Source organism: Lampetra fluviatilis, chromosome 61 (genome assembly GCF_964198595.1).
Source record: "Lampetra fluviatilis chromosome 61, kcLamFluv1.1, whole genome shotgun sequence".
NCBI lineage: Eukaryota > Metazoa > Chordata > Hyperoartia > Petromyzontiformes > Petromyzontidae > Lampetra > Lampetra fluviatilis.
The window spans coordinates 2473612-2501052 of record NC_136335.1 but is presented as its reverse complement, the minus strand read 5'-3'; positions in this window follow the sequence as shown (position 1 = coordinate 2501052).

The window sequence follows — 27441 nt, the reverse complement described above, 5'->3', positions numbered from 1 at the left end:
TATATTCGGAGTTTGCGTGTCTCTCTCATCATCATCACGGTGGCTAGGAGATGTTAACTACCTCGCCTGGTATACAGGAGGTCGTGGGTTCCATCCAGACCCTGACGCCTGCTGCTGTATATTCGGAGTTTGCGTGTCTCTCTCATCATCATCACGGTGGCTAGGAGATGTTGACTACCTCGCCTGGTATACAGGAGGTCGTGGTTTCCATCCCAACCCTGACGCCTGCTGCTGTATATTCGGAGTTTGCGTGTCTCTCTCATCATCATCACGGTGGCTAGGAGATGTTAACTACCTCGCCTGGTATACAGGAGGTCGTGGGTTCCATCCAGACCCTGACGCCTGCTGCTGTATATTCGGAGTTTGCGTGTCTCTCTCATCATCATCACGGTGGCTAGGAGATGTTGACTACCTCGCCTGGTATACAGGAGGTCGTGGTTTCCATCCCAACCCTGACGCCTATATAAATAGTAATTTTGGATGTTCTCCTCGTGTTCACGTGGATTTTTACGCGGGATCCTCCGGTTTTTACTTCCACATTTAGAATCAGCACAATGCGTTCACGTTATTTGGTCACTGTTGTGAATGTAAATCGTTTGCGGGCAGGTCACTTCTGAAAATCAATAGCGACATAGCCAAGTGGGACTTACCTGGTGACATCAACAAACATAGTTTAATTTACACTTTAGTAATTATAATAGCCTTCACGGGCTATAGGGGCAAGTGCTCTAAGGGAGCACATATGAAGGCCGACACTGCGGCATGCTCGTGCCTCACACCAGAGGTACTCATGTTGAGGCTGAGTCGACCTAAAGGGAGGCCCAGGACCGGTTCAGATGTTCGTCACCGGCGTTGGTACCCGTGGACTCGAACTCGGGATCGCCGGGTTCGTCCATGCATGGCGAGCTACTCTACCGCTCTGCACACTCGCATACAAAAGACAAAGATCCCCCGTATAGCCTGTAACAGGGTGTTGGGGCAAGTGCTGTTCGCGAGCAGGACCAATGAATGGCACACGAGGTGGCCAACACCACGCCCGGCCGCCTTTGTCTCCCCCAGTGGCGATGTTTACACACCGCGCCGGGTACGCATTCGATGCCGAGCCGACCTAGGGGAGGCCCAGGGCCGGTACAGATGATCATTGCAATCACACACACAATCACACACACAATCACACACAATCACACACAATCACCCACAATCACCCACACAATCACCCACAATCACACACACAATCACCCACACAATCACACACACAATCACCCACACAATCACACACACAATCACACACACAATCACACCCACACAATCACACACACAATCACCCACACACAATCACCCACACACAATCACACACACAATCACCCACAATCACACACACAATCACCCACAATCACACACAATCACCCACACAATCACACACAATCACACACACAATCACCCACAATCACCCACAATCACCCACAATCACACACAATCACCCACACAATCACACACACAATCACACACAATCACACACAATCACCCACAATCACACACAATCACCCACACAATCACACACACACAATCACACACACAATCACACACAATCACACACACAATCACCCACACAATCACACACACAATCACCCACAATCACACACACAATCACCCACAATCACACACAATCACCCACACAATCACACACACACAATCACACCCACAATCACCCACAATCACCCACACAATCACACACACAATCACACACACAATCACCCACAATCACCCACACAATCACACACACAATCACACACACACAATCACACACACAATCACACACACAATCACCCACAATCACCCACAGAATCACCCACACAATCACACACACACAATCACACCCACAATCACCCACAATCACCCACACAATCACACACACAATCACACACACAATCACCCACAATCACCCACACAATCACACACACAATCACACACACACAATCACACACACAATCACCCACAATCACACACACAATCACCCACAATCACACACAATCACCCACACAATCACACACACACAATCACACACACAATCACCCACAATCACCCACAATCACCCACACAATCACACACACACAATCACACACACAATCACACACACAATCACCCACAATCACCCACACAATCACACACACAATCACACCCACAATCACCCACAATCACCCACACAATCACACACACACAATCACACACACAATCACACACACAATCACCCACAATCACCCACACAATCACCCACACAATCACACACACAATCACCCACAATCACCCACACAATCACACACACAATCACACCCACAATCACACACAATCACCCACAATCACACACAATCACCCACACAATCACACACACAATCACCCACACAATCACACACAATCACACACAATCACCCACACAATCACACACACAATCACACACAATCACCCACAATCACACACAATCACCCACACAATCACACACACAATCACACACAATCACACACAATCACCCACACAATCACACACACAATCACACACAATCACCCACAATCACACACAATCACCCACACAATCACACACACAATCACACACAATCACCCACAATTACACACACAATCACACACAATCACCCACACAATCACACACACAATCATACACAATCACCCACAATCACCCACAATCACCCACAATCACACACAATCACCCACAATCACCCACAATCACACACACAATCACCCACACAATCACACACAATCACACACAATCACCCACACAATCACACACACAATCACACACAATCACCCACACAATCACACACAATCACACACAATCACACACAATCACCCACAATCACACACACAATCACACACACAATCACCCACAATTACACACAATCACCCACACAATCACCCACACAATCACCCACACAATCACACACAATCACACACAATCACCCACACAATCACACACACAATCACCCACAATCACACACACAATCACCCACACAATCACCCACAATCACACACAATCACACACAATCACCCACACAATCACACACAATCACCCACACAATCACACACACACAATCACACACAATCACCCACAATTACACACACAATCACACACAATCACCCACACAATCACACAATCACCCACACAATCACACCCACAATTACACACAATCACACACACAATCACACACAATCACCCACAATTACACACAATCACACACAATCACCCACACAATCACACACAATCACCCACACAATCACACCCACAATTACACACAATCACACACACAATCACCCACACAATCACACACACACAATCACACCCACAAAATCACACCCACAAAATGCACAACCTCACATCACCCCCACCCCCCATCCCCACACCCAATCAGCCACCAATCCACCCCCCCCCCTCCCACCCCCCTCCCACCCCCCTCCCACCCCATCCACCCCAAATCACCACCCACCACCACTCACCCCCAATCACACACCACTCCCCCCATCACCCCCCCACAATACACCACCTTACACACGCACAACGTGAGACCGCTTGCCCGCACACAAACGCAGAAGCGCACTGCGCGGCTCGTAACGCAACATTTGAAACCAACAGCAGCAACAACAACAACAACACCAACAACAACAACAACAGCAACAACATCAACAACAACAACAACCACCAACAACAACAACAGCAGCAGCAGCACACGGCGCCTTACCAAAGTAATCTCCCCGCCGAGGTTGGTAGCGCACTCACGAAGAAGCGCGGCCCGTAGGTCGATGAACGAAACCGTGAACGACTTCGCCCGGGGGGGGTGGGGGGGGTTTGGGGGGGTGGGGGTTTGGTGGGGGGCGGGGTTTTGGGGGGGTGGGGGGATTGAGGGGGGTTAGGGGGGGTTAGGGGGGTGGGGGTTTGAGGGGGTGGGGGTGGGGGTTTGGGGAGGTGGTGGGGTTTTGGGGGGATGGTAGGGGGGGGGGTTTGGGGGGGGTGGGGTTTAGGGGGGGGGTGGGGGGGGGCTTGGGGGGCTCTCTCCGATTTCGTTCAAAACGGCCTCGGCACCGCGGACCGCCGGTCGCTCGAATCGCGACGCCGACGCAGAGAGCGAGAGGGCGGACGGGAGAGAGTGAGAGAGCGAGATGAGTGAGGGTGAGAGAGATGAGTGAGTGAGAGATGAGTGAGGGTGAGGGAGAGATGAGTGAGAGAGTGAGAGAGTGAGAGAGCGAGATGAGTGAGAGAGTGAGGGGGCTAGCGAGGAGTTCTGTCTCGTTTGACGGCGGCGCACCCAACACGGCTGTGCCTGGGTGTGCGTGGTGGGATGGGTGGGTGCGGTGGTGGTGGGGGTGGTGGGGATGGTGGGGATGGGTGGGTGCGGTGGTGGGGATGGGATGGAGGCGGTGATGGTGGTGATGGGTGGGTGCGGTGGTGAGATGATGGGTGGGTGCGATGGTGAGATGATGGGGGTGCGTGGTGAGATGATGGGTCGGTGCGATGGTGAGATGATGGGGGTGCGTGGTGAGATGATGGGTGGGTGCGATGGTGAGATGATGGGTGGGTGCGATGGTGAGATGATGGGTGGGTGCGATGGTGAGATGATGGGTGGGTGCGTGGTGAGATGATGGGTGGGTGCGATGGTGAGATGATGGGTGGGTGCGTGGTGAGATGATGGGTGTGTGCGTGGTGAGATGATGGGGGTGCGTGGTGAGATGATGGGTGGGTGCGTGGTGAGATGATGGGTGGGTGCGATGGTGAGATGATGGGTGGGTGCGATGGTGAGATGATGGGTGGGTGCGTGGTGAGATGATGGGTGGGTGCGATGGTGAGATGATGGGTGGGTGCGATGGTGAGATGATGGGTGGGTGCGATGGTGAGATGATGGGTGGGTGCGTGGTGAGATGATGGGTGGGTGCGTGGTGAGATGATGGGTGGGTGCGATGGTGAGATGATGGGTGGGTGCGTGGTGAGATGATGGGTGGGTGCGTGGTGAGATGATGGGTGGGTGCGTGGTGAGATGATGGGTGGGTGCGTGGTGAGATGATGGGGGTGCGTGGTGAGATGATGGGTGTGTGCGATGGTGAGATGATGGGGGTGCGTGGTGAGATGATGGGTGGGTGCGATGGTGAGATGATGGGTGGGTGCGTGGTGAGATGATGGGTGGGTGCGTGGTGAGATGATGGGTGGGTGCGTGGTGAGATGATGGGTGGGTGCGTGGTGAGATGATGGGGGTGCGTGGTGAGATGATGGGTGTGTGCGTGGTGAGATGATGGGGGTGCGTGGTGAGATGATGGGTGTGTGCGTGGTGAGATGATGGGGGTGCGTGGTGAGATGATGGGTGGGTGCGATGGTGAGATGATGGGTGTGCGTGGTGAGATGATGGGTGGGTGCGTGGTGAGATGATGGGTGGGTGCGATGGTGAGATGATGGGTGGGTGCGATGGTGAGATGATGGGTGTGTGCGTGGTGAGATGATGGGTGGGTGCGATGGTGAGATGATGGGTGTGCGTGGTGAGATGATGGGTGGGTGCGATGGTGAGATGATGGGGGTGCGTGGTGAGATGATGGGGGTGCGATGGTGAGATGATGGGTGTGCGTGGTGAGATGATGGGTGGGTGCGATGGTGAGATGATGGGTGTGCGTGGTGAGATGATGGGTGGGTGCGATGGTGAGATGATGGGTGTGCGTGGTGAGATGATGGGTGGGTGCGATGGTGAGATGATGGGGGTGCGTGGTGAGATGATGGGGGTGCGATGGTGAGATGATGGGTGGGTGCGATGGTGAGATGATGGGTGGGTGCGATGGTGAGATGATGGAGGTGCGTGGTGAGATGATGGGTGTGCGATGGTGAGATAATGGGTGGGTGCGATGGTGAGATGATGGGTGGGTGCGATGGTGAGATGATGGGGGTGCGTGGTGAGATGATGGGTGGGTGCGATGGTGAGATGATGGGGGTGCGATGGTGAGATGATGGGTGGGTGCGATGGTGAGATGATGGGGGTGCATGGTGAGATGATGGGTGGGTGCGATGGTGAGATGATGGGGGTGCGTGGTGAGATGATGGGTGGGTGCGATGGTGAGATGATGGTTGGGTGCGTGGTGAGATGATGGGTGGGTGCGATGGTGAGATGATGGGGGTGCGTGGTGAGATGATGGGTGGGTGCGTGGTGAGATGATGGGTGGGTGCGATGGTGAGATAATGGGGGTGCGTGGTGAGATGATGGGTGTGTGCGTGGTGAGATGATGGGTGTGTGCGTGGTGAGATGATGGGTGTGTGCGTGGTGAGATGATGGGTGTGTGCGTGGTGAGATGATGAGTGTGTGCGTGGTGAGATGATGGGTGTGTGCGTGGTGAGATGATGGGTGGGTGCGATGGTGAGATGATGGGTGTGTGCGTGGTGAGATGATGGGTGTGTGCGTGGTGAGATGATGGGTGTGTGCGTGGTGAGATGATGGGTGTGTGCGATGGTGATGATGGGGGTGCGATGGTGAGATGATGGGGGTGCGTGGTGAGATGATGGGTGGGTGCGTGGTGAGATGATGGGTGGGTGCGATGGTGATGATGGGGGTGCGATGGTGAGATGATGGGTGTGCGTGGTGAGATGATGGGTGGGTGCGATGGTGATGATGGGGGTGCGATGGTGAGATGATGGGTGGGTGCGATGGTGAGATGATGGGTGGGTGCGATGGTGATGATGGGGGTGCGATGGTGAGATGATGGGTGGGTGCGATGGTGAGATGATGGGTGGGTGCGATGGTGAGATGATGGGTGTGCGTGGTGAGATGATGGGTGGGTGCGATGGTGATGATGGGGGTGCGATGGTGAGATGATGGGTGGGTGCGATGGTGAGATGATGGGTGGGTGCGATGGTGAGATGATGGGTGTGTGCGTGGTGAGATGATGGGTGGGTGCGATGGTGAGATGATGGAGGTGCGTGGTGAGATGATGGGTGGGTGCGATGGTGAGATGATGGGTGGGTGCGATGGTGAGATGATGGGGGTGCGTGGTGAGATGATGGGTGGGTGCGATGGTGATGATGGGGGTGCGATGGTGAGATGATGGGTGGGTGCGATGGTGAGATGATGGGTGGGTGCGATGGTGAGATGATGGGTGTGTGCGTGGTGAGATGATGGGTGGGTGCGATGGTGAGATGATGGAGGTGCGTGGTGAGATGATGGGTGGGTGCGATGGTGAGATGATGGGTGGGTGCGATGGTGAGATGATGGGTGGGTGCGATGGTGAGATGATGGGGGTGCGTGGTGAGATGATGGGTGGGTGCGATGGTGAGATGATGGGGGTGCGATGGTGAGATGATGGGTGGGTGCGATGGTGAGATGATGGGGGTGCATGGTGAGATGATGGGTGGGTGCGATGGTGAGATGATGGGTGGGTGCGATGGTGAGATGATGGGGGTGCGTGGTGAGATGATGGGTGGGTGCGATGGTGAGATGATGGGGGTGCGTGGTGAGATGATGGGTGGGTGCGTGGTGAGATGATGGGTGGGTGCGATGGTGAGATGATGGGGGTGCGTGGTGAGATGATGGGTGGGTGCGTGGTGAGATGATGGGTGGGTGCGATGGTGAGATGATGGGGGTGCGTGGTGAGATGATGGGTGGGTGCGTGGTGAGATGATGGGTGGATGCGTGGTGAGATGATGGGTGTGTGCGTGGTGAGATGATGGGTGGGTGCGATGGTGAGATGATGGGGGTGCGTGGTGAGATGATGGGGGTGCGTGGTGAGATGATGGGGGTGCGATGGTGAGATGATGGGTGGGTGCGATGGTGAGATGATGGGGGTGCGTGGTGAGATGATGGGTGGGTGCGTGGTGAGATGATGGGTGTGTGCGTGGTGAGATGATGGGTGTGTGCGTGGTGAGATGATGGGTGTGTGCGTGGTGAGATGATGGGTGTGTGCGTGGTGAGATGATGGGTGTGTGCGTGGTGAGATGATGAGTGTGTGCGTGGTGAGATGATGGGTGTGTGCGTGGTGAGATGATGGGGGTGCGTGGTGAGATGATGGGTGGGTGCGATGGTGATATGATGGGTGGGTGCGATGGTGAGATGATGGGGGTGCGTGGTGAGATGATGGGTGGGTGCGATGTGAGATGATGGGGGTGCGTGGTGAGATGATGGGTGGGTGCGTGGTGAGATGATGGGTGGGTGCGATGGTGAGATGATGGGGGTGCGTGGTGAGATGATGGGTGGGTGCGTGGTGAGATGATGGGGGTGCGTGGTGAGATGATGGGTGGGTGCGTGGTGAGATGATGGGTGGGTGCGTGGTGAGATGATGGGGGTGCGTGGTGTCTCTCTCAGAGATTTGCTTCAATTGCGCATCTTCACGGGCCCAAGCGCTATCGTGTCAAATGGGCCCCCCCCCCCCGCTCCCCCCCCACCACCATAGCCCTCCCATAACTACGAACCCCGTTCTGTCTGAGTTCAATACGGGACCATCGTTCTGGGGCTATCTTATAAGTGGTTACCTCCCTCCCCTCCCACTCACCCGCACTGACCAGGGTGGTGAAGTTATGGTCAACGAAGTAGCCGCATGACTGATTCATCCAGCAGTGGATTAACAAAGCAATGCAAATTTGACTCTTCACTTGTTAGCATTGACATTGGTTTGGCGGTGGGGGGCGGTTAAAGAGCTGTACTGGCACCGGCATGTGAATGTGGAATGTCCACATCCCCATGCCGGGGGATCAGGGGGACGCAAGGGTTCCTACACAGACGTCGCCCCGTGCGAGCAAATCCATCGGTGTCTCGCTCAGAACCTGGGGCCTTGCAACGCGTGGGAGTGGGGGGCTTTGGTCTGACGATAACGGGGGGGTTTGGTTGCTGTGTGGTTTGGCCTCAGGATAGCCACCCCCAGGCTTAGGGTAGCCCCCCCCCCAGCCTTAGGGTAGCCCCCCCCCAGCCTTAGGGTAGCCCCCCCCCCAGCCTTAGGGTAGCCCCCCCCCAGCCTTAGGGTAGCCACCCCCAGCCTTAGGGTAGCCCCCCCCAGCCTTAGGGTAGCCCCCCCCCCCAGCCTTAGGGTAGCCCCCCCCCCAGCCTTAGGGTAGCCCCCCCCCCCAGCCTTAGGGTAGCCCCCCCCAGCCTTAGGGTAGCCCCCCCCCCAGCCTTAGGGTAGCCCCCCCCAGCCTTAGGGTAGCCCCCCCCCCAGCCTTAGGGTAGCCCCCCCCCCAGCCTTAGGGTAGCCCCCCCCCCAGCCTTAGGGTAGCCCCCCCCCAGCCTTAGGGTAGCCCCCCCCAGGCTTAGGGTAGCCCCCCCCCCCAGCCTTAGGGTAGCCCCCGCCCAGCCTTAGGGTAGCCCCCCCCAGGCTTAGGGTAGCTCCCCCCCCCCCAGCCTTAGGGTAGCCCCCCCCCCAGCCTTAGGGTAGCCCCCCCCCCAGCCTTAGGGTAGCCCCCCCCACAGCTTTAGGGTAGCCCCCCCCCCAGCCTTATTGGAGCCCCCCCTCAGCCTTAGGGTAGCCCCCCCCCAGCCTTAGGGTAGCCCCCCCCAGGCTTAGGGTAGCCCCCCCCCCCAGCCTTAGGGTAGCCCCCGCCCAGCCTTAGGGTAGCCCCCCCCAGGCTTAGGGTAGCCCCCCCCCCAGCCTTAGGGTAGCCCCCCCCCCAGCCTTAGGGTAGCCCCCCCCCCCCAGCCTTAGGGTAGCCCCCCCCACAGCTTTAGGGTAGCCCCCCCCCCCAGCCTTATTGGAGCCCCCCCTCAGCCTTAGGGTAGCCCCCCCCCAGCCTTAGGGTAGCCCCCCCCCAGGCTTAGGGTAGCCCCCCCCCCAGCCTTAGGGTAGCCCCCGCCCAGCCTTAGGGTAGCCCCCCCCAGGCTTAGGGTAGCCCCCCCCCAGCCTTAGGGTAGCCCCCCCCCCAGCCTTAGGGTAGCCCCCCCCCCAGCCTTAGGGTAGCCCCCCCCCCCCAGCCTTAGGGTAGCCCCCCCCAGGCTTAGGGTAGCCCCCCCCCCAGCCTTAGGGTAGCCCCCCCCCCCAGCCTTAGGGTAGCCCCCCCCCAGCCTTAGGGTAGCCCCCCCCTCAGCCTTAGGGTAGCCCCCCCCCCCCAGCCTTAGGGTAGCCCCCCCCAGGCTTAGGGTAGCCCCCCCCCAGCCTTAGGGTAGCCCCCCCCCCAGCCTTAGGGTAGCCCCCCCCCCAGCCTTAGGGTAGCCCCCCCCCCAGCCTTAGGGTAGCCCCCCCCCCAGCCTTAGGGTAGCCCCCCCCCAGCCTTAGGGTAGCCCTCCCCCAGCCTTAGGGTAGCCCCCCCCCAGCCTTAGGGTAGCCCCCCCCCCAGCCTTAGGGTAGCCCCCCCCCAGCCTTAGGGTAGCCCCCCCTCCCAGCCTTAGGGTAGCCCCCCCTCCCAGCCTTAGGGCCCCCCACCAACCCACCCTCCCTCCCTCCCTATCGATGGCAGCTGTCTCTGTGCGCTGGTGCGCGCGGGTTTATTAGCGATTGATTGCGGGGGGAGGGTGGGGGATAGCGTCCAGGAAATGCACGGAACAAAATAATAATATATATATATATATACCACAGGCACATTATAATCGTCGTCATCGTCGTCATCATCGTCGTCGTCATCGTCATCATCGTCATGATCATCGTCGTCATCATCGTCGTCGTCATCGTCATCATCGTCATCATCATCATCGTCATGATCATCATCATCGTCATCATCGTCATGATCATCGTCGTCATCATCATCGTCATCATCGTCATCATCGTCATGATCATCGTCATGATCATCGTCGTCATCATCGTCGTCGTCATCGTCATCATTGTCATCATCGTCATCATCGTCATCATCGTCATCATCGTCATCGTCATCATCGTCATCATCGTCATGATCATCGTCATCATCATCGTCGTCATCGTCGTCGTCGTCATCGTCGTCATCGTCATCATCGTCGTCATCGTCATCCTCATCGTCATCATCGTCATCGTCGTCGTCATCGTCGTCGTCATCGTCATCATCGTCATGATCATCGTCATCGTCGTCATCGTCGTCATCATCGTCGTCGTCGTCATCATCGTCGTCATCGTCATCATCGTCATGATCATCGTCATCCTCATCGTCATCATCGTCATCGTCGTCATCGTCGTCGTCGTCTTCGTCATCCTCATCGTCATCATCGTCATCGTCGTCGTCATCGTCATCATCGTCATGATCATCGTCATCATCGTCATCGTCGTCGTCGTCGTCGTCGTCATCATCGTCGTCGTCATCATCGTCGTCATCATCGGCAAGCCGTGGTCTATCCACTGCTGGATGAAGGCTTGCCCCCCCCGCCTCATCTCCAAATTGGTCTCTAATCTCTTACAGTCCGAAGATGTTACACACACACACACGTGTGTGTGTGTGTGTGTATACACACACACACACACGTGTGTATGCATACATACAGCCCCTCCTCACCCAGCCCCTCCCCACCCAGCCCCTCCCCTCCCTCCCCACCCAGCCCCTCCCCACCCCTCCCCTCTTCCACCCATCCCCACCCCTCCAATTTTTGGATTCCCGACGTACGGACGGACACAATAATCCCCTGTGGGCTGGTGTAACCGGGAGGTTCCTACCAGTATAATGTACCTATCTATCCACCACCTATCGAACACCTGTCCAGCACCGATCGTCTGGCCATACTTCACCATTGTGGGCAGTGCGGGGAATCGGTTCGTGTGCGGTGGGGTGCAGGACCAGTTCGATATTCATTGGCGGGAGGAGAGCCGCGGTGAGGAATCGAACTCGGGTGGGCCGGGTTCCAAGCGCAGTGCGCTAACCGCAGCGCCACCGCTCCCCCCCCCCCTCCAGCGTCAATCAAAACACGCGCGCGCATTGGCACTGTACAAACACATGCCAAGCACGTGCACACAACATGTGTTGTGTGCACGTGTTTTTTGTTTTGTTATATAACGATTCATATTTTTGGATCTTTCGGTAATAATAAAATGAGAAAAAATAAAACATAAGAAAATTCTCACGACGTTTCGGCCACAACGCAAGCAGCCGAAACGTCGTGAGAATGTTTTTGTTATGTTTTATTTTCACTACGTTATTATTTCACTTCTACGTGACTTTACCGACAGATCCAAAAGTATGAACCCCTGCAGTAACGAAAGCTTTAAATCGATATATAACGATTATTATATTCAATGCGAACGCAATAGGTGCGCCTTAATTTTTTGAGTGTGGTCAAATTGTGTATCCCACTCACCTACATACATCGTGCACTTTACACATTAAATACTTTCGTGATTGGGCCATATTGTATAGTTTGCCTAGATACACAGACATATACACACAGGGACGTGTTATTAATTTCACACACACACACACTCATATATATGAGCAGCTGCCAGAGGTGGGACAAAGTCATTGTTATGCAAGTCCAAGTCGAGTCGCAAGTCATCAAATTCATGACTCGAGTCTGACTCGAGTCCAAGTCACATGACTCGAGTCCACATCTCAGAGGTGGGACAAAGTCATTGTTATGCAAGTCCAAGTCGAGTCGCAAGTCATCAAATTCATGACTCGAGTCTGACTCGAGTCCAAGTCACATGACTCGAGTCCACATCTCAGAGGTGGGACAAAGTCATTGTTATGCAAGTCCAAGTCGAGTCGCAAGTCATCAAATTCATGACTCGAGTCTGACTCAAGTCCAAGTCACATGACTCGAGTCCACATCTCAGAGGTGGGACAAAGTCATTGTTATGCAAGTCCAAGTCGAGTCGCAAGTCATCAAATTCATGACTCGAGTCTGACTCGAGTCCAAGTCACATGACTCGAGTCCACATCTCAGAGGTGGGACAAAGTCATTGTTATGCAAGTCCAAGTCGAGTCGCAAGTCATCAAATTCATGACTCGAGTCTGACTCGAGTCCAAGTCACATGACTCGAGTCCACATCTCAGAGGTGGGACAAAGTCATTGTTATGCAAGTCCAAGTCGAGTCGCAAGTCATCAAATTCATGACTCGAGTCTGACTCGAGTCCAAGTCACATGACTCGAGTCCACACCTCATAGGTGGGACAAAGTCATTGTTATGCAAGTCCAAGTCGAGTCGCAAGTCATCAAATTCATGACTCGAGTCTGACTCGAGTCCAAGTCACATGACTCGAGTCCACATCTCAGAGGTGGGACAAAGTCATTGTTATGCAAGTCCAAGTCGAGTCGCAAGTCATCAAATTCATGACTCGAGTCTGACTCGAGTCCAAGTCACATGACTCGAGTCCACATCTCAGAGGTGGGACAAAGTCATTGTTATGCAAGTCCAAGTCGAGTCGCAAGTCATCAAATTCATGACTCGAGTCTGACTCGAGTCCAAGTCACATGACTCGAGTCCACACCTCTGGCAGCTGCACATGTGAAATACTACAAATTATCAGCAGCAGCAGCATAATTGTAATCAGTAGCAGTAGATACACATTGATCCCATCAGCATCGATGACGATAATCAACAGCAGTGATATCAGCGGCCAAAGTATTTTCATCATCAAGCGAACGGCAGCTGCATGGCAAAATTATCATCATCAGCAGCAGCAGCATCATCATCAGCATCAGCAGCATCGTCATCATCAGTTGCTGCTATATGATGATCATGATGGTCATCATCATGATGATGATGACCATCATCATCATCAACCATTACAATTATTGGTAACAGCTTCATATGTGATCTTGTCAAGCAAACCATCAGCAGCAGCATCATCAGCTATATCACCATCATCATCAGCAGCAGCAGCTGCACACGTGAAATTATCGGAAGGTACATTAACCCAGGGTCATCAGCTGCAAGCAGAACCACTATCATAATCAGCATCAACAGCAGGGTTATCGTCATCAGGCGAATTAAGTTTAATCGAAATGATATCGTTATCACCATTTGCAAAAGCGGCAACATCAGTAGCAACGTCATCATCAACAGCAGAATGATCATCATCAACAGCAGAATGATCATCATCATCAGCGGCATCATCATCATCAGCGGCATGATCATCATCATCAGCGGCATGATCATCATCATCAGCGGCATGATCATCATCATCATCAGCGGCATCATCATCAGCGGCGTCATCATCATCAGCGGCATCATCAGCAGCAGCACCATGACCATCATCATCAGCACCATGACCATCATCAGTAGCGGCATGATCATCATCAGCAGCATGATCATCATCAGCAGCATGATCATCATCAGCATCATCATCAGCACCATGACCATCATCATCAGCACCATGATCATTATCAGCAGCATGATCATCATCAGCATCATCATCAGCACCATGACCATCATCATCAGCACCATGACCATCATCATCAGCACCATGATCATCATCAGCACCATGATCATCATAATCAGCAGCATGATCATCATCAGCATCATCATCAGCACCATGACCATCATCATCAGCACCATGATCATCATCAGCAGCATGATCATCATCAGCAGCATGATCATCATCAGCAGCATGATCATCATCAGCAGCGGCATCATCATCATCAGCGGCATAATTATCAGCAGCGGCATCATCAGCATCATCATCATCAGCAGCAGCACCATCAGCATCAGCTATATCATCATCAGCAGCGTGATGGCTCGCGGCGCGGGGGGGGGGGCTGGGGGGGGCTGGGGGGTTGAGGGTGGGGGGCTGGGGGGTTGAGGGTGGGGGTTTGGGGGGGTTGGGAGGGTCTATTGGGCCCCTCCGGTTTTCCTGCCCAACAAAACCAAACCCTCGTTACTTACAAATTCCCGCGGCTAACGCAAGACCCCGCCAGCTGACCGACCAGCGTGGTGAAGTATGGTCAAACAACAAGGGGGGGGGGCTCTCTGAAGCCCCCCCCCCCTCTCGTAGAGGCTCTTCTGCTAGCAGCGGGACGAGCCGAGACGTTGCAGGGCTGCGCTTGTATCCCTTGCTTGCAGCATTCATTGCTAGTAGGAGCGAGAGGGTGAGCGAGAGGGTGAGCGAGAGGGTGAGCGAGAGGGTGAGCGAGAGGGTGAGCGAGAGGGTGAGCGAGAGGGTGAGCGAGAGGGTGAGCGAGAGGGTGAGCGAGAGGGTGAGCGAGAGGGTGAGCGAGAGGGTGAGCGAGAGGTGGGGGTTTACACAAAGCAAAGTTATAAAAAAAAATTACGAAATGATGAACGAAGCAAAGTGCCGAATATACCGAGCATCTTCTTGTTTCCACTGATCGTAAAAAAGAGAGTGCGGGAGAGAGAAAGAGAGAGAGCAGTAGGTGATGGAGAGAGAGCGAAGGGAGAGTGCGGGAGAGGGAGGTGATGGAGAGAGAGAGAGAGAGTGGGACGAGAGGGATGCGAGTTGGAGGATATTGTGGGATGTGAGGAGAGAGCGTGGTGGTAGAGAATAACAGGGAGAGAGAGAGAGGGGAGGGAGAGTTAGGGAGAGGGGAGAGGCAGGGAGAGGGGAGAGGGAGGGAGGAGAGGGGAGAAGGAGGGAGAGAGAGTTAGGGAGAGGGAGGGAGAGAGGCAGGGAGAGGGGAGAGGCAGGGAGAGGGGAGAGGCAGGGAGAGGGGAGAGGCAGGGAGAGGGGAGAGAGTTAGGGAGAGGGAGGGAGAGAGGCAGGGAGAGGCAGGGAGAGGCAGGGAGAGGCAGGGAGAGGCAGGGAGAGGCAGGGAGAGGCAGGGAGTAGAGGGGAGAGGCAGGGAGTAGAGGGGAGAGGCAGGGAGTAGAGGGGAGATGCAGGGAGTAGAGGGGAGAGGCAGGGAGAGGGGAGAGGCAGGGAGTAGAGGGGAGAGGCAGGGAGAGGGGAGAGGCAGGGAGTAGAGGGGAGAGGGGAGAGGGGGGACGAGAGGGGAGGAGAGGAGAGAGGGAGGGAGGAGGGGGGAGAGTTAGGGAGGAGAGGGGAGAGGGGAGAGGGGAGAGGGAGGGAGGAGAGGGGGGGGAGTTCGTGCTGCGAGCAGATGGGGAAGAGCGGAGAGATTGGCGAAGTTCAGACAGGGGGAGAGTAGGTGGGGGGAGGTGGGGGGAGGTGGGGGGAGAGGGTGAGAGGTGGTGGTGGGGAGGAGGAGCGAGCGAGTATACAAAGGATGGTCGTGGGAGAAGTGAGGTGGTGGGGGGAGGGAGTGAGGGATGGAGGAGGAGTGAGAGGGCGGTGTGTTAGGTGGTGGGGTGGGATGGAGGAGGAGTGAGGTGGTGGGGGGGGAGGAGGAGGGAGGGTTGGAGGAGGAGTGAGGTGGTGGGGGGAGTGAGGGATGAAGGAGGAGTGAGAGGGCGGTGTGTTAGGTGGTGGGGTGGGATGGAGGAGGAGTGAGGTGGTGGGGGGGGAGGAGGAGGGAGGGTTGGAGGAGGAGTGAGGTGGTGGGGGGAGTGAGGGATGGAGGAGGAGGAGTGAGAGGGCGGTGTGTTAGTTGGTGGGGTGGGATGGAGGAGGAGTGAGGTGGTGGGGGGGGAGGAGGAGGGAGGGTTGGAGGAGGAGTGAGGTGGTGGGGGGAGTGAGGGATGGAGGAGGAGGAGTGAGAGGGCGGTGTGTTAGGTGGTGGGGTGGGAGGGAGGAGGAGTGAGGTAGTGGGAGGGTTGGAGGAGGAGGAGTGAGGTGGGGCAGAGAGCGAGCGAGCGAGAGAGAAGGAGGGGAGGGTAATGAGCTTGGTGGAGTCTCAACGCCCCGGTCTCGAGATCTCAAATGGCGTTAGCTGCGGGTACAAGGCTCCCCACGCTGTGGTACCACCACCAGCAACAGCAGCGCAACGTCTTGTCTGGTGGGATGTTGCTCGACGCGACGAAAATGGAGGAGCTACGGTCTTCGCAATCGCCACCTGCGTTGGGCTCGCTCATTGGTGAGCGAGAGATGCCGTGCGTTTTTTGCGTGATACCCCGAGGTCGTGGGATGCCGAGGTGGTAGTGAGATGTGGATCGTAGCGTGGCCGTGCCTCCTGGCGTGCGGCTTCGCGAGTTTGTAAACCTCGGCGCGTTTAAAAATAAAACGAATTAATACTAACGACGATGATGATGATGCTGCTGCTGATACAAAAATTGTAATTTTTTAGTGTGTGTGTGTGAATGATGTAAATCGAATTAAGGATTTTATTTAGTTGTTGTTGTTGAATACTACGGTGAGTAATGCTGTGAATGTGTATCGTAGATTTGGAAATGTTTTTTTTAAACAAAAATATTGTTAACTTTAAGAGGCGCGCCCGTGGAGCGGTGGCGATTCGGTTAGCACACCACGAACCTCAACTACGAACGCAGACCCCCTGAGTTCGATACCGGAACTTTGTCTGTGTAATCTTAAAAGGGATTACACCCTTCCCCTCCACCCCCGCGCCTTTGATCACTAACATGCACTGACTAGGGTGGGACAGTATGGTCAAAGTCGTACCCGTTCAACTAACACGGCCGTGGGCAGAGAGGCGTTCATCCAGCAGTGGATTTATAAAGGAATGGAAATGATTAGTATTAGTAACATTGTTGGGGATTAAAGAGATGGACTGGTACCGGCATGGGAATGTGGAATTTCCCGCCACCCGCATTAATTTTTCGTTAGATCAGGGATCGGATCGCTTTTGATGAGATTTTTGTTTTTTTTCACGAGTAAATATTTGAGGTTAAGACTACCTAGGGGGAGGCCAGTCTTATCGTCACACCTTCACGTTCGGTTTCATTTTATCTCCGTTTCATCTTCTTGGTTGTTTCGGTAAAGTCACGTAGAAGGGAAACTATAAAATAACAAAAATATATCAAACAATACAATTCTCACGACGTTTCGATTTCAACACAAGCAAATCATCATCAGGTGTGAAACACACATTTTTTCTAATTTCCTTGCTGTGTTTATTTCACACCTGATGACGATTGCTTGTATTGCAGTCGAAACGTCGTGAGAATTGTATTGTTTAATATTTTTATTATTTAATTATTTCCCTTCTACGTGACTTTACCGAAAGAACCCAGAATATGAATCCCTGCAGTCACGAAAGCTTTAAATCAAAATGTATCTTGTTTGTTCGCTTTAGCCCCAAATAATTCGCGACGGCAAACGCGTTTGCGTGCAGAGACATGCGGATGATTTTTTATTTTGTGTGTTTGTTTGAACCTGACCCACGAATTTACACGTGGGGCGCTCTTACCAACATCATCTGGTTAATCACAGCGGCATTTGTTGAATAAGTCCAGACTGTGCTGCTGATGAAACCGAAAAGGGTGAAACCTACAAGGGTGAAACCTATAAGCGCGAAACCGCTGCAGTTTAATTCGTGAACAGAACTCCGTAGTTTGTGTACGGGGCGCTCTTACCAACAGCATCTGCTCAATCACCGCGGCATTTGCTGGTTTCGCCCGACTGTGCTGCTGATGTCACCCAGAATGGCGAAACCGATCCGTGCAAATGGCCTAAAATACGTTGATGGACTTTACTGGCACCGAGGTGGGGGGAGGGGGGGCGTGGGGTTGGTGGTTCGGTTATTTGCGTTCTTCAGAGTCGCATTCATGCGTCTCTTCAAGGTCCGCCGTTTCGTGACCAAGTTCTTGACTGGAGGATTCAAACTCCCACCCCCCACCCTAACCCCTAGCGTCTCGTAATTGCCACACGCGCGATCATGATCATCAGCAGCGGTATCATCATCAGCAGCAGCATCAACAGTGGCAGTGGTATCATTATCATCATCATCAGCAGCAGCAGCGGCGTCATCATTGCTGCAGCTTTTAAACTATCGAATGAATTCTCCGGGAAAAATAAAAATGGCCCTTATTGTTATTTAGGTTGCTGATTCACCCTACACCCCCTCCCATCACCTGGGCTAGCACAGCAATAATAATGATGATGATCTTATTGGTTTTATTCCTGTTTTGATTCTATAGTTCATTGTGTATGTGCGTATGTGTATGTATTTTTTTACATCTCAGTCAGCCAACCCATGGCACCTGCTGGGTCTGTCCCAAGACCTCCTGCACCTAGCCTGGCACAGTAGGGAGGTACAGCTGGTGGTGCATCTACCGGTCATCTCGGTCAGTCAACCCATGGCACCTGCTGGGTCTGTCCCGTGACCTCCTGCACCTAGCCTGGCACAGTAGGGAGGTACAGCTGGTGGTGCATCTACCGGTCATCTCGGTCAGCCAACCCATGGCACCTGCTGGGTCTGACCCGTGACCTCCTGCACCTAGCCTGGCACAGTAGGGAGGTACAGCTGGTGGTGCATCTACCGGTCATCTCGGTCAGCCAACCCATGGCACCTGCTGGGTCTGTCCCGAGACCCCCTCCTGTCAGCAGCGAGCCTTCGACACTTCACGTGGTATCCTCACAGTGCACCTAGCCTGGCACAGGCGCCGTGGTGACGTCACCGTCACTTAGTGGCGATTAGCGGCTAATTCTGTTTAAGTGTTTGCGTCATATCCGACTCGAAGATACGCGGCGAATTTGGGATGCAACGTGGGGGTGGAGTGGAGGGTGTGGTTTCGAATCTTTTTGCAATTTGCTAAAATTGTGCTCTGCGTGTCTTTTACATTTAATCAGCCGTTTAATTACAGAGCACATGTGCCGCTCTGTGTGTGTGTGTCTGTGTGTGTGTCTGTGTGTCAGTTAGTGTCCACGTGTGTGTCTCTGTCTGTGCGTCTCTGTCTGTGCGTGTCTCTGTGTGTGTGTGTGTGTCTGTGTGTGCCTCTGTGTGTGTGTGTGCGTGTCTCTGTCTGTGCGTGTCTCTGTCTGTGCGTGTCTCTGTCTGTGCGTGTCTCTGTCTGTGCGTGTCTCTGTCTGTGCGTGTCTCTGTGTGTGTGTCTTTGTCTTTTTGTGTACACGTGTGTGCGCGCAGCAAATATTTGATACCGGTCCTGGGCCTCCCCTGGGTGGACTCAGCCTCAAATGAGTACACGGCGCAGTACGTGAACATCGCCACACGGGGAGACAAAGGCGGCCGGGCGTGGTGCACGATGCTTCCTCTTGGGGGGTAGCGAGACATGGGTCAGAAATTTGTGGGTTTTGTTTAATGGTTAAACCATCGAGAAGACAAATGAAACACGGGTCAACGTTAACTTACAACTTTGTTTCATCAAAGGCAATCGGTGTTTATTCACATTGTACTTTCTTTTTAACGATTGATAACCAAATGGGGTTGCAAGGCTGCGGTTAAGGTCAAGGGACCACTCCTCAAGAGTGATCTTTGTCCATGTGATGGACATCCCTTGCCCCCAAAACAGTGTTTGGAGGCTACACGGGGGTTCTTTGTCTGTGTGTGTTGGTGTGAGAGAGCGACTGCGTAGCCGGGTCCTGGGCCTCCCCTAGGTCGACTCGGCCTCAAATGAGTACCTGGTGCGGTGTGTAGTAAACATCGCCACTGTAGGGAGACAAAGGCGGCCGGGCGTGGTGCTGGCCACCCACCCCCTCGTGTGCCGTGCCGGCCTTCATAGGTGCTGCTCGCTAACAGCACTTGCCCCAACAGTATGTTAAAGGCTATACAGGAGGGGGGGAATCTTTGTCTTTATATATAGCACAAAGATCCCCCGTATAGCCTGTGGCAGACTGTTAGGGCAAGTGCTGTTGGCGTGCCGTACCTGTGAAGGCCGGAGCAATACACGAGGGGATAGGTGGCCAGCTGTACGGGTGTGTGTGTGTGTGTATATTTCAACGAATGTGTGTGTGTATATTTCAACGAATGTGTGTGTGTATATTTCAACGAATGTGTGTGTGTGTATATTTCAACGAATGTGTGTGTGTATATTTCAACGAATGTGTGTGTGTATATTTCAACGAATGTGTGTGTGTATATTTCAACGAATGTGTGTGTGTGTATATTTCAACGAATGTGTGTGTGTATATTTCAACGAATGTGTGTGTGTATATTTCAACGAATGTGTGTGTGTGTATATTTCAACGAATGTGTGTGTGTATATTTCAACGAATGTGTGTGTGTATATTTCAACGAATGTGTGTGTGTATATTTCAACGAATGTGTGTGTGTGTATATTTCAACGAATGTGTGTGTGTGTGTATTTCAACGAATGTGTGTGTGTATATTTCAACGAATGTGTGTGTGTGTATATTTCAACGAATGTGTGTGTCTATATTTCAACGAATGTGTGTGTGTCTATATTTCAACGAATGTGTGTGTGTCTATATTTCAACGAATGTGTGTGTGTGTATATTTCAACGAATGTGTGTGTGTCTATATTTCAACGAATGTGTGTGTGTCTATATTTCAACGAATGTGTGTGTGTCTATATTTCAACGAATGTGTGTGTGTCTATATTTCAACGAATGTGTGTGTGTGTATATTTCAACGAATGTGTGTGTGTCTATATTTCAACGAATGTGTGTGTGTGTATTTCAACGAATGTGTGTGTGTGTAAAAACGTCTCGTGGGGGGAGTGGTGGTGCAGCGGTTAGCGCCTACGAACCCGGCGACCCGAGTTCGATTAGTGCATCACGGCCAACACCAGCGACGATTATCCGAACCGGCCGTGGGGAACTCCCCTAGGTAGACTCGGCCTCAAAATTGATACCGAGTGCGGCGCGGAGTAAACATCGCCACTGGGGAGACAAAGGCGGCCGGGCGTGATGCAGGGCGCTAACCGCTGCACCACCGCTCCGAAAACAAAGCCACCCACCCCCTCGTGTGCCACTGTGCCGGCCTTAATAGGTGCTCGCTAACAGCACTTGCCCCAACAGTCTGTTGAGGCTATACGGGAAAATTTTCGTCTTTTGTATATATGTACACAGCTCTATATATTTCGATTTAAAGCTTTCGCGACTGCAGGGATTCATCTTCTTGGTTCTTTCGGTAAAGTCATCACGTAGAAGGGAAATAATAAAATAATAAAATGAAACTTAATAAAATAATTCTCACGACGTTTCGGCCACAACGCAAGCAGCCGTCCTCAGGTGGAGAACCAGGTCTGTCGGGAAGATAGAGTCTGGGGTGTGTCATTCAGACTCTGTCTTCTCGACAGACCTGTTCTCCACCTGAGGACGGCTGCTTGCGTTGTGGCCGAAACGTCGTGAGAATTTTTTTTTATTATTATGTTTTATTTTATTATTTTGCTATTTCCAGCTCTATATATGTATTGTAGAATGTGTGTATGTGCGGATGCTCTAGCAATTGTGTATTTGAATCCGGGCACTGGTTCGAGTGTATTTCCAGGCGCGGCAGTCGGAATCATTGCAAAAGTTTGCAGTTCTGATGAGAGCTTATGTTAGCCTCCACTCGTACACGTTTCACACGTATGTGTATGTATTTTACACATATGTGTGTATGTGTTGTACAACAATGTTTGTACGTACATGTATAACTGCTGTATTTGTGTGCGCGTGTGCGTGTGTGTGTGTGTATGTGTGTGGATGTGTGTATGCATGTATGTGTGTGTGCGTATGTATGTATGCGTGTGTGTGTGTATATGTATGTATGTGTGTGTATATGTATTCGTGTGTATGCGTGTGTGTGTGTATGCGTGTGTGTGTGTGTATGCGTGTGCGTGTGTATGTATGCGTGTGTGTGTATGCGTGTGTGTGTATGCGTGTGTGTATATGTATGTATGCGTGTGTGTGTATGCGTGTGTGTATGTATGTATGTATGCGTGTGTATGTATGTGTGTAAGTGTAGGAGTGTGTGTGTATGCGTGTGTGTATATGTATGTATGCGTGTGTGTGTATGCGTGTGTGTATATGTATGTATGCGTGTGTGTGTATGCGTGTGTGTATATGTATGTATGCGTGTGTGTGTATGCGTGTGTGTATATGTATGTGTGTATGTGTGTATGTATGCGTGTGTATGTATGTGTGTAAGTGTAGGAGTGTGTGTGTATGTCAGTGTGTGTGTGTGGTGAGCGGTGGTGCAGCGGTTAGCGCTACGCTGCGCTACGAACCCGGCGACCCGGATTCGATTCCCGCTCACGGCCAACACCAGTGACGATTATCTGAACTGGTTCTTAGCCTCCCCTAGGTCGACTCGGCCTCAAATGAGTACTTGGTGCGGTGTGTAGTAAACATCGCAACTAAGGGAAACAAAGGCGGCCGGGCGTGATGCTGTACACCCACCCCCTCGTGTGCCACAGTGTCGGTAGCCTTCTCGCTAACAGCACTTGCCCCTACAGTCTGTTAGAGGCTACACGGGGGATCTTTATCTGTGTGTGCTAGCTAACAGCACTTGCCCCAACAGTCTGTTCGAGGCTACACGGGGGATCTTTATCTTTGTGTGCTAGCTAACAGCACTTGCCCCAACAGTCTGTTACAGGCTACACGGGGGTCTTTATCTTTGTGTATTTGTGTGCTAGCTAACAGCACTTGCCCCAACCCTCTGTTACAGCCTACACGGGGGGTCTTTATCTGTGTGTGCTAGCTAACAGCACTTGCCCCAGCAGTCTGTTCGAGGCTACACGGGGGATCTTTGTCTTGTGTGTGCTAGCTAACACCACTTGCCCCAACAGTCTGTTCGAGGCTATACGGGGGATCTTTGTCTTGTGTGTGCTAGCTAACAGCACTTGCCCCAACAGTCTGTTCGAGGCTACACGGGGGATCTTTATCTGTGTGTGCTAGCTAACAGCACTTGCCCCAACAGTCTGTTCGAGGCTACACGGGGGATCTTTATCTGTGTGTGCTAGCTAACAGCACTTGCCCCAACAGTCTGTTCGAGGCTACACGGGGATCTTTATCTTTGTGTGCTAGCTAACAGCACTTGCCCCAACAGTCTGTTCGAGGCTACACGGGGGATCTTTATCTTTGTGTGCTAGCTAACAGCACTTGCCCCAACAGTCTGTTCGAGGCTACACGGGGATCTTTATCTGTGTGTGCTAGCTAACAGCACTTGCCCCAACAGTCTGTTCGAGGCTACACGGGGATCTTTATCTTTGTGTGCTAGCTAACAGCACTTGCCCCAACAGTCTGTTCGAGGCTACACGGGGGATCTTTATCTTTGTGTATATCTATATATGTATTTACGTGATTCTAGATTTCACTTGATGCAGTCATTTTAGCTGTGACGGTCCCACCTGATGACGGAGACTTGTGTTGCCTCCGAAACGTCGTGCTTTATTATTTTATTTTCATTATTACTTTAATAAATGTGTTATTTTATTTTTTACCTACGTGACTTTACCGAAAAAAACTTAAGAGTATTTACGTGATACACATCTATATATGTCAGGGCTTTAGTTTAGTTATCAGTGTGCCTATTCTGAAAGCTTTGTCGATATGATAATCGCCCCCGAAACGTCGCCCTTGACGTTTGCAAAACGTTTAAGGCTCGCGGTCTTACTTGCGCGTGTGTCCCTACGCGTATTTACGCACCACCTCGTGTGTTCGACTGATCACAATCTCGACGCGTTGCATGTGGGGTCGTGAATTATATGCGTGTCCCTACTTATTTACGCATCTCATTCGCTCGCCTGATTGTCATTATTATCAGAGCACGTGGCAACGTGTATTATATTTGTGTGCACCTACGTATTTACGCATCTCATGCGTTCGCCTGATTATCTCATTATCATCTGAACACGTGGCACGGTTTCTTAAATTTGTGTGCACCTACGTATTTACGCATCTCATTCGTTCGCGTGATTATCATTATCTGATCACGTGGTAGGTGCACCGTTCCTTATTAACCACCCATAACGCGATCGCGTTGCGCTGAACATCGTGATGGCGATAACTTCCTCCGAGCTCATCGCGCGCAAAAAAACCGAACGAAGTTGACGGGCGTCGATCTGGACGAGCGTGTACTGCGAGAGGCACGAGGCTCGAACCGTCTGCTCGGTGACCCCCCCCTCCCTCCCTCTCTGGCAGCGGCCCCTCATGGTGGCAACGCTGCCGAGTTGAAAATTGATCCAATGCTGGTGATCTGACGGATTCTAATCTGTTTATATATAACATCTAATTTTTTGTTTTGATCGGCAAGAAAGATTTTTGTTTTCGTCTGCGGTTTCTTGAGATTAATTTTCGTGTCCTATATATCTATGTGTGTGCGCGTGTGTGTGTGTATATCTATGTGTGTGTGTGTGTGTATATCTATGTGTGTGTGCGCGTGTGTGTATATCTATGTGTGTGTGTGTATATCTATGTGTGTGCGCGTGTGTGTGTGTGTATATCTATGTGTGTGTGTGTGTACACCTGGGTCTGCCCCGTGACCTCCTGCCAGCGGGCGTTCGACACTTCACGTGGCCTCAAGGTGCACTTGGCCTGGCACAAGCGTCGTGGTGACGTCACCGCCACTTAGTGGCGAATGGCGGTTGTTGTTGTTGTATATGTGTGTGTGTGTGTATATATGTGTGTGTGTATATATGTGTGTGTGTGTGTATATATGTGTGTGTGTGTGTATATATGTGTGTGTGTATATATGTATGTGTGTGTGTGTATATATAGTGGGGAGCGGTGGTGTAGTGGTTAGCGCTACGCTGCGCTACGAAACTCGGCGACCCGAGTTCGATTCCCGCTCACGGCCACCACCGGTGACGATTATTTGAACCGGTCCCGGGCCTCCCCTAGGTCGACTCAGCCTCAAATGAGTACCTGGTGCGGTGTGTAAACATCGCCACTGGGGAGACAAAGGCGGTCGGGCGTGGTGCTGGCTACCCACCCCCTCGTGTGCCGTTCCGGACTTCATAGGTGCTCGCTAACAGCACTTGCCTCTACAGTCTATCAAGGCTATACGAGGGATCTTTTTCTTTGTATATATGTGCGGGGAGCGGTGGTGCAACGGTTAGCGCTACGCTGCGCTATGAACCCTGGTTTTCCCCGGGTTCGATTCCCGCTCACGGCCACCAACACCACCAGTGACGATTATCTGAACCGGTCCCGGGCCTCCCCTAGGTCGACTCAGCCTCAAATGAGTACCTGGTGCGGTGTGGGGCAAGTGCTGTTTGCGAGTAGCAGCACCTGTGAAGGCCTGAACGGCACACGAGGGGGTGGGTGGCCAGCACCACGCCCGACCGCCTTTGTCTCCCCAGCGGCGATGTTTACACACCGCACCAGGTACTCATTTGAGGCTGAGTCGACCTAGGGGAGGGCCCGGTTCAGATAATCGTCACCTGGTGTTGGTGGCCGTGAGCGAAAATCGAACTTGGCTAACCCGGGTTCATGGCGCAGTGCGCTAACCGCTGCACCACCGCTCCATAGACAAAGCCACCCCACCCCCTGGTGTTCCGTTCCGGCCTTCATAGGTGCTGCTGGCTAACAGCACTTGCCCCTGCAGTCTGTTAAGGCTACACGGGGGATCTTTGTCTTTTGTTACGTGATACATATATGTGTATCCGATACACGTATGCGAGGTTTTGTGGTTTATTATTCATCAATGCGCATTCTTTTGAAAGATTTTTTTCGATAGCTGCTATTCAAACAAACCCAAAAACTCGGTCATCAGAAATCAAAATTATTAAATTTCAATATTTTTTGGGGGGGTTTTAGCATCGTTTTTTTTTCTCATGAGCCTCCGCAATGGAGTGAAAGTAAACGAAACGGGGGGTCTCCTGGGCCTCCCCTAGGTCGACTCAGCCTCAAATGAGTACCTGGTGCGGTGTGTAAACATCGCCACCGTAGGCACGCCGCTGGGACTTCTTTTCTCACCGTGCGTAGCCCACCGTGATAAACGGAGGTGCAGTGTTGAGTCTATGGGCAGTGTTGAGTCTATGGTGTAGTGTTGAGTCTATGGGCAGTGTTGAGTCTATGGGCAGTGTTGAGTCTATGGGCAGTGTTGAGTCTATGGTGTAGTGTTGAGTCTATGGGCAGTGTTGAGTCTATGGGCAGTGTTGAGTCTATGGGCAGTGTTGAGTCTATGGTGTAGTGTTGAGTCTATGGGCAGTGTTGAGTCTATGGGCAGTGTTGAGTCTATGGTGTAGTGTTGAGTCTATGGTGTAGTGTTGAGTCTATGGGCAGTGTTGAGTCTATGGGCAGTGTTGAGTCTATGGGCAGTGTTGAGTCTATGGTGTAGTGTTGAGTCTATGGTGTAGTGTTGAGTCTATGGGCAGTGTTGAGTCTATGGGCAGTGTTGAGTCTATGGTGTAGTGTTGAGTCTATGGTGTAGTGTTGAGTCTATGGGCAGTGTTGAGTCTATGGGCAGTGTTGAGTCTATGGGCAGTGTTGAGTCTATGGTGTAGTGTTGAGTCTATGGGCAGTGTTGAGTCTATGGTGTAGTGTTGAGTCTATGGTGTAGTGTTGAGTCTATGGTGTAGTGTTGAGTCTATGGGCAGTGTTGAGTCTATGGGCAGTGTTGAGTCTATGGGCAGTGTTGAGTCTATGGTGTAGTGTTGAGTCTATGGTGTAGTGTTGAGTCTATGGGCAGTGTTGAGTCTATGGGCAGTGTTGAGTCTATGGGCAGTGTTGAGTCTATGGTGTAGTGTTGAGTCTATGGGCAGTGTTGAGTCTATGGGCAGTGTTGAGTCTATGGGCAGTGTTGAGTCTATGGGTAGTGTTGAGTCTATGGGTAGTGTTGAGTCTATGGGTAGTGTTGAGTCTATGGGCAGTGTTGAGTCTATGGGCAGTGTTGAGTCTATGGGCAGTGTTGAGTCTATGGGCAGTGTTGAGTCTATG